Here is a 9,290-nt window from a genome sequence, read left to right on the forward strand (position 1 = left end):
TAGCTACGGGATTTGAATCCCACTACTGGTTAGGTGTGGATATATAATGAAATCATGCTGTCCTGGCTTCAGAAATGATCAAAGGCCTGCAGTCTTACTGGAACAAGCTAATAATTCAGATCATCCTTCAACAGAACACATTTTCAAACAGAGGGAATTTTCCATAAAATAGGACATGTGGACACAATATAATAGGACTATTCCTCAGAGAATTCAAATTTACTGAAAGAACTGTGCTACTAAAATCAAATCAGGGTTGAAAGAAAACATAAGGGATATTGTACCAGGGAATATATATATCTATTTTAAAATTTGATTTATATGCCGCCCTTCTCCGGAGACTCAGGGCGGCTTACAATGCGTTAAGCAATAGCCTTCATCCTTTTGTATATTTATACAAAGTCAGCTTATTGCCCCCACAAACTGGGTCCTCAATTTACCCACCTTAGAAAGGATGGAAGGCTGAGTCGACCTTGAGCCTGGTGAGAATTGAACTCCCAGTAATTGCAGGCAGCTGGATGTTAAATGCTGCCTTAGGAGGCATTAGCCTCCTACGCTACTTAGGCTCCTTATATTTGCCAAATATAAGCTAGTTTCTGCATAAATATCTAAATAAAACCTGACACATAAAAAATGAACAGTTCTCCTAAAAGTCAGACTGCAGCAGTTGAAAGTATCTTGTGGCTGGAATATAAGATATTAACACAAAACTATTTTCTTCTGATTGCTGGTAAATACACCTGGGAGTTTGATATAGAAATGTCTGACAGCTCCTTAAAGCACTAGAAATGCTTAGATTGCTGGTTTGAATATCTGAAGCGTTCAAAGGGTATATGCAAGACACTCAGAACAAGAGATAAGAAAAATAACAACCTGGTGCACTGCTGTTCAGATCTGCAAAACTCCAGCAGCTACATTTTGATTTAAGACATAGAGAGACACTGGATGCATGCTGTGATATATTTGGCAGAGTTGCAGGATATATCAGCAGGCAGCTTGGAAGCCCCTTCCCCCAATAAAGGGAAAAAAGGTGAGCAAATAAATCTAACAAAAGTTGAAACAAAACCTTCTCTTTAAAGTATCTTGTTGCCATCAAAGAAGATGGGAGAGTGGAAATAGTGAGAGAGAAATGCAGGATAGGAATAGATGAATAACAGTGAGATCTCAAGATTTGGGTCTAAGACTCAGGTTGGGGATTAATTTTTTAGAATCTCAGGCAACACATTTAAAACACAGCAATGTGCTTATTTTTTTTCTTGAACCTGCTTGCTTCTAGTTTATTTGTTGTCTTACTGAGCCATTTTCCCAGATCAAATGATATCCCATTTCAAAAGTCAGCAGCCTGGGAAAATTGACAGTTACCAGAAGAAGAAATTTGCAAACACTTCCTCTTGCAAATGAAGAATTTTAGAGGCTGGGCACCCATGGTAATAGGAAAAAAAAAAAGAAATAAGTTATTGGCAATAGTCTGTAAATGTTTGGGGTTCCGTCTGCCTTATGACTGAAGAAGTAACTGAAATAGTTGTCTTAAATTTCATGACACTGGATAAAGAACTTCAGCTCAGAGAGCTAGAAATCACGTGCTTTCATATTTCCATATACTTACATACTAGCAAGAAAGAGAAGGGCAAGCTAACGGCAACTCAGTTTGAAAACCAATTAAGAAAATACAAAAGCATCATCTTGAAACTGAATGATCCACATCTTTGAAGTCCTAACAATCAGAAGCCTCGCTTTCAGAAGATAAGAATTTCCCCAACTCAGTCACTCCATCTCTTCCTTTGATTCAAGCTGTCTTCCAGTGCTCTCACCCCAATGCCTGTCTTCCATTGACTGGATCCTTCCTATCCACAATCTTTGTGACCTCTGGCTCTTCCTGAATGAGATGGATTGGTGAAACAGAGGACATTATTAGGAAGCTAATTGACTTGTGATGCCACATATCAATCTGGAAAAGAGCAAGGTAAATTCTATTAGGCAGTGGATTAAAATCAGCTTTTTCTTGAGAGAAGCCACACCTTAAAGATTATCCAAGTGCAGTGAAAGTATTTTTTTTTAAATTAAATTTAAAGAAGGAAAGGGAAGAAAAAAAGCCTTCCCAAAACGTCACTAGAAATCTAAAGTTCAAGCAAACAGCAATTTCATTTAAATTGAAACGGCTGGATGATTCTTTAGAAACAGGTACATCAAAACCTCGCAGTATGATGCTTTTTGAAATATTCACATATGATTAATAGTACAAGATAGTTTATTGTGTAATGGCAAATATAAAGGATTGCTGGGGGAAAATTGAAGATACCCAATTACTCTTCTTCTCTACAACATATGATTCCACTCAGATCCACTAAGTAAGCTGTGTAAGAAACAAGCAGACTACAGTGCCTCTGGTATACCTTGCTGTAGATTCATGTATGTTGCTAAATTATTTTCATTGAAATTAATAAATATACTTGAGAAGTCGATATTTATTATTTGCATCACTCACTTAGATGCACTCCCCCTATAATGCGTACTTTGAACTGTAGTTCAAATAAGTTGCATAAAAGCAATTTGGTGTGCATAGAAAGGTAGCAAACATCTGAGGGAATATTGCCAGATGGCCCTACTCAGGCCTCAATTCCCAAAGTTAGAACTCTTATAAAAGATCCTCCTATAAAGGAAGTATATGCCAAAACACAAGCATATACACACAACTCACAAGTTTAGAGAAGTCAGTTTCAAATATTGCAATGAAATAATTATTTTTGTCCTCTTTTTCTAATTTTGAGTGTGCTTCAGTGAGCGACATAATTCAAAACTGATCAAAGGTGAATTTACCCACCGCTAAGGCAGAATTTTGCAAATAATACCTGAGCATTTATTTAACCATCTAATAGAAAAGATCCTGGAACACTTCCTAATATTTCATAAAAATAAGTCTTTATTCACTACCTGTTCCACTCCAAAGTATAATGGAGAATTGCATGAAAAGAGCCAAAGAGACCAAAAAGAGTAGCAAATGCAGAAATTATTCATAGGTGGGTATTGAGTTTTCTGTACCCAAAGGCAGCTTTCCTGTTTAGTTCCCTCTTTGCTTTGCCCACAGGGAATAGGTGGAAAAACCTTTGTTGGACAAGAGGACAGGAATTATTGAGTCAGATGGCAGAATCAGAATGACCTTCACCTGCCCTTAATCCTGTGATGTTGTACAGACATCTGAGCATTTCAGAAATAATAACAATAAAAAAAGAACTCTGTATCCTTGAAGCAATAGAAAGGAAGTGGCTCTTGTTCGTAAACATCTTCAAGTTCAAAGACTTGGCATTGTGCACCAAGGTCTTTTTGTTTGTTGATGCACAATTTGTATTACAGCAGCAGTATTTGATCTGCTCAATACCAAAGTTTTAGGCAATGGCCCAACCCAATTAAAAACTAATGCTACAAAAGGGATAAAATACTCTCTAGCTCATGAACAGTGCAAGAGACCAGATGTCTTAAATGTACAGGTATTGTTCCATATCTGCAGAACAGTCTTCATTATGTATATACTCTAGGTATATGCATAAAAAATAGAAACCTTATAGCATCAAATAGTGTAGTAATAGTAGCTCAAGCTATACCCTCAAGGAAATGCCTCTATTTCTGCAATTTTAATACCACATATCAAATTGTTTTATGTTTAAAGTATGTATTATATTAGCATCCCATACTTCCTTTAAAAGCCCAAGGATATAGGTAGTGCTTTCTGTTGCATCCTCATATACACGATTAAGTTAACATAGTAAGGGCATATACAGTGTCCTAGAACTTGGGGGTATCCACCATTCTTGAAAGAGATGAAATTCAGTATCACTGTTTCTTCCTTCGTCTGCATAGGTTTTTGAGATTGGAAAATGATGATATTTGAAAGGCCCAAGAGCAGAATGATAGGGTGGAGGCAAGGTGAACATGTATTCAATCCTTGATAGTACAGTGGTTTAATGCACCCTGTTATTAACACAGCTGCCTGCAATTTCTGCTGGTTCGAATCTCTCCAAGGCTCAAGGTTGACTCAGCCTTCCATCCTTTCTAAGGTAGGTGAAATGAGGACCCAGTTTGTGGGGGCAATAAGCTGACTTTGTATAAAATATACAAAAAAATGAAGGCTATTGCTTAACGCATTGTAAGCCGCCCTGAGTCTCCGGAGAAGGGCGGCATATAAATCAAATTTAAAAAAAAAATAAAAATCCTAAATTGTTGGCATTCTGCCATTGTTCAAAATTACTGAGTATATTGAAACCATTTTAGAAGCTGGTATGCCAAAATATTCTGGGTTTGTCTGACATGTACACCTCTTCAGAGAATCCCAGGTAAAGCCATATACTGTTCCCCTTTTTCCAAGTTGTGCTTTGCTAACAAGGTGTTTTGCTATATCAAATCACATGCAATATTAAAATCATCAATCAGGATTGTTTTGTAAGTGATACAGTATTAACTCAGGCTGGCATACTGTAGATTTTTGAAAACTCTGTTCTTCTTAGTCTGAATCCAACATTCTACTTTACTCTTTTCTTGTAATTCATAACATGCTATGTCAATCCCTTTGGCATTCTGGAAACCCTCTATTTCTCCTACTGAACTATAACCACTACCTGATTACTGGTCGGCCTTGACTTACAATCATAATTAGGCTCAAAATTTATGTTGCTAAGGAAGACAGTTGTTAAGTGAATTATGCCCAATTTTAGAATCTTTCTTGCCATAGTTCTTGCTGTAGTTAAGTTAGTAACATTAAATTAAGTGATTTCTGGTTTCTCCGTTGACTTTGCTTGTCAGGTGGTCACAAATGGTGATCACATGACCCTGGGATACTGCAACCATCATAAATAATAAACTTGCCATGCATCCAAATCTGATCATGTGACCCTGAGGAAGCTGCAACAATTGTCAATTATTTCACTGACATTGTTAACTTTGAATGGTAACTAAATGGATGGTTGTAGGCTGAATTTAATTTGCTGGTCTCATCCTGATAATAGCCTCTTTTGAGTGAAATTTGGGCAACTTTCTTTCCTTTCCTGGGTATTCATTTCACCTAAAATAATTTTCCTTCTCTCTTGTCAGAAATCTACTTGTATAAGAAAATTTCATAGCATTTGTTTATAACATTATTTACAACTATACAATCACTATCCATCTCTAAATTATGTTACATTGGTTTTGGCATCAAAAACTTAGAATTATAGGAAGATATTTTATTTTACTACTTAGTGAAAGCTCTCTTCATTGTGTTGAATATGTGCAATGTATCTCTTATTCAATAGAATCTAATATTGTGGCATTGCTTGATTTTGCCTGCCATCTTGTGGTTCTTCTGTGCAGTTAAAGGATTGTTGATTCAATGCAGACTGAAAATTGGATGGAGTTGGGTTCAAGAATGACATAAACCCTTTCAAAACACAAAGTAGGATTTTCTTACACCTCTTTTTGACAAACAGAATTTGTTACATACGGGATCAAATATATTAATATATGTTCATTTTTGTTGAACTGTAATAAATGTTTTTATCTAGCTTATATATCTATATGGTATCATCTTAAAACATTTGAATTATATCAATACTACAAAAATGTATAATTCTAATTTCTTGCCATCTTTGTCCCTGATAATTGTTTTTAGCTGATTTGATTATTATTTGTTTTGTTGTTTTTTGTTTTCTGTACCACCCAGAATTCATTAGAGTTGGTGGCTATTAATTCAAGTTAAAAAAAATCCATCCAATTTTTAAAAAATCCGAATACTCTGATCACTATTGGTAAAATTAGAAGGGACATCATGTCCTGTGGTCAACTTTATTTTCCTGTCCTATAACAAAGGGATCCAAAATTCTGCTATTTTTTAAAAAAATGAATATTTAGAAAGCTCTTCTGATCTTGGAAAAGGCAGGATCTTCCTTATTAAAAGCTAAGTTAAGGTCATGTAGTTGGAAATAGATTCAGCGTCTTGCATGCATTTAACTGATGCTTTTATCTTTGCCTCTTCCTATCCCTCTTCATATTTGCAAAACTGTATATCTTGCTTTGGGGCAGCAGTAAATAAAGCAATGCCAAATAATATTTTATTGATTTTCAGCCATCTTTCTTAATAACTTATTTTAAGGTCAAAGTATAAATTTTGTATACATTGCAATCCCTCATGTGTCATTATCTTGTCTATAGCAGGGAAAGGTGGAAAGAAACCATATTGTATTCAGAAGGTAGAACATTCCAACAGTGAAAGCTGGTCAAATTAAAGCTCTTAAATAGTGACAAAATATTCATATACCTTGCCTGTTGGCTGTCTTGTTTTTCTGTAAATTTATGGCTGCCCAATTTCAGTGGACTCTGGGTGGTATATAAAACTAGGATAAAAATGAAAAGCACTAGAAACATTAAATCAAACAAAAAGGCCCAGACTAAAATGATTTAATTAAAAAATAAATTCAGCAAATTGATTTTGAATCCCAGGCCTAGGACTACCGCCAGGTTTTCAAAGCTTTCCAGAACCCCAGGAGAGAAACAAACCAACCTTACCTCAGGGGGATGTTGTTCCAGAAGAAGGGAACTGAAATAGAGAAGGCACGCTTCCTGGGTCCCATAAGATGGCAATAGTTATTGGAGGCAATCTGGAGCTCACCCACTTTGCTGTATTGAATGGGCAGAGATGATTGGAGACAAGCAATCTCTCAGATATCTAGGCCCAATGCTAAACAAGGCATTTTAAGTAATAACAAGCACTTCGAATTGCACTCAGGCACGGCAATCAATGCAGCTCATGTAGTGGTGACACACAAAGCATCCTGAGAGGCATTCACACTGTTGTACAAGTAGTCCTCGAATTATGATCACAATGGATCCCAAAATTTCTGTTAAGTGAGGCTTTGTTGAGTTTTGCCCCATTTTACCTTTCTTGCTACAGTTGTTAAGTGAATCACTGCAGTTGATAACCAGGTTGTTAAGTGAATCTGGTTTCCCCATTGACTTTGCTTGTCAGAAGGTCACAAAAGGTTATCATATGACCTTGAGACACAGAAACATAAATCATAAATATGAGTCAGTTGCCAAGCATCTGAATTTTGATCACATGATCATGGGGATGCTACAAAGGTTGTAACTGTGAAAAACAGTCACTTTTTCAGTGCTGCTGTACCTTTGAACGGTCACTAAATGAACTGTTGTTAAGTTGAGGTTTACCTATATTTTGAACTAGCTGTAGCTTCTGGGTTATCTTCAACAGCAGTCCTGTGCAGAGTGCATTGGAATAACCCAATTATAAGATGATCAGGGCAGAGTAATTATATCACTTTTATAATTCCAACACTTATAATTAAGTTCAAGAACACATTTAACACCTGAGAATTTCAGCAGCATCTAAGAGACTTATTTTTTTAAAACCTGCAGAATTTTTTCCAATTTGCTCTTTAGCCATTTATTTAAGTTGGAGCTGGAGACCATTGCCAATAGTTTAATATTCCTCTTATATTGAATAAAACCTGGAATCTACCTCTTAAGGTTCGACTGAAAATGGGCACTCCTGTAGTATGCTAAAAAAAAATCCAGCCAGCTACCCACACAAGACTGAAGGAGGAAAAAAAAGTTCTTCTGTTTCTGACTTGATACTCATCATCTTAAAGTGAAAATGTAAGATTTTTCTAAAAAAAATAATTGTTGAAGCTTGAAAACTGAGATAACAAGAGCATCGCAACTTTCCGGTCTCTGGAAAAGTTTCTATCCTGAAAAGATCTTGCATTTCTTACTCACGATAGCAATCTCTCTCTTTCCTCTATTTTCTATTCTTGTTTGGAAGCAGCTTATCAGATTTTCTCCTTTACTGAAAAGAAGCAGGTAAGGACTTTGCCAAATGCTCCCTCTTTATCTTTGAATGGGTCCATAAGTATTTTTTATGCATAGAAAGTCTTCTCTCCCCCAATAACTGTTTCAAAAGCTAAATTGTATTTCCATATTCTAGTTTGGGACTGTTTTCAACCACTGTGTACTCAGACATTTCAAGAAGTATTGCAAAATTATCTGTCATCTCTCCAATTTTTTCTCCCCACTTCACTTAAATGGACTTTCTTTTTTTAAAGTCCAGGTTTTTCACAGAAGCCAACATTCAGAATCAAAACAAAACAAATCTTTCATACATATGTTCATTATATTTTTTCCTCCTTCCAACTCCCATTACACACACACACACAATCTTTTCAGCACTGGGTATCCCCAAACCTTGTAGGACATGGCACTTCTTTCATTGTCAGTTCCCTTCATAAACCCAAAACTGTCTGACCTGCCCCAGGAATTCTATAGATCAGTGGTTCTCCATTTGAGGTCCACAGATCCGTGGGGGCTGTGATGTTGTATCAGGGGATCCACAAAGCCTTGAAAAAATATTATGATTTAAATCTTGAATTAAGTCTTGGGAGTCTGTGGCCACCAAGAGTATTTAAAGGGGGTCCGTAGTGAAGAAAAGGTTGATAACCACTGCTATGGATCAGGGGTCCGCAACATCTGGGCTGTAGCCCACTACCAGGCTGTGGCCTATACAGAATTGGGCCACATGAGTGGCTGGTTAGAGCACACCCCTGCACGCACATGCGTGCAGGACTCAACTTGCAAAAGCGGCAGGTTGGCGCACATGTGCGCACCAGTGCACCAGCCACTGCTCACGTGGCCCCGTTCCCCTCTCCCGCCCCCCCCAGTCGAGCCGCCAGCCACAAAATTTGGGGATCACTGCTGTAGATGACACACAGGATTGTTTTCTTTCCTTCTACAGTATATTTAACTAAAATTCAACAGAAATTCATCTGATTTATCCACTGCACTTTAAAATTGTTAGAAAATGTTTTATAAATTTTTGTGTTATTATTTCATAAGCAGCTAACATACTCCCCATTTCCCTTAAAACAACCATCCTGTGAAGTGATTTGGGCTGAGAATGACTGGCCTAAAGTCACCCTGCCGGGTTTTATGCTTAAGGTGAGACTAGAAGTCACATTTACCTGGTTTCTAGCCTTGTGCCTTAACTACTAGATCAAACTAAACTCTCTCTAACTTCAAAGAATTCTGCATAATAGAGTACAAATGTTCCCATAAAAGATTTCTTTTATAGTTTCGATATGTCATGCGATAATCTTTGGTGTTTAACTTAGTTAATTATCAGGAGATGCCAGGAATATGTACCATTTAAACTTGCAGCAGTTCAAAGACTAGATTTATTATTTTTTTTCAAAGTACAAATACAGTAGATAGAAATAGGGGATTCGGAGAAATCTATAATAAACATAAAAGGTGCA

This window comes from Pituophis catenifer, unplaced genomic scaffold (genome assembly GCF_029215685.1).
Source record: "Pituophis catenifer annectens isolate HBS135680 unplaced genomic scaffold, rPitCat1.0.hap2 SCAF_6, whole genome shotgun sequence".
Classification (NCBI taxonomy): Eukaryota; Metazoa; Chordata; class Lepidosauria; order Squamata; family Colubridae; genus Pituophis; species Pituophis catenifer.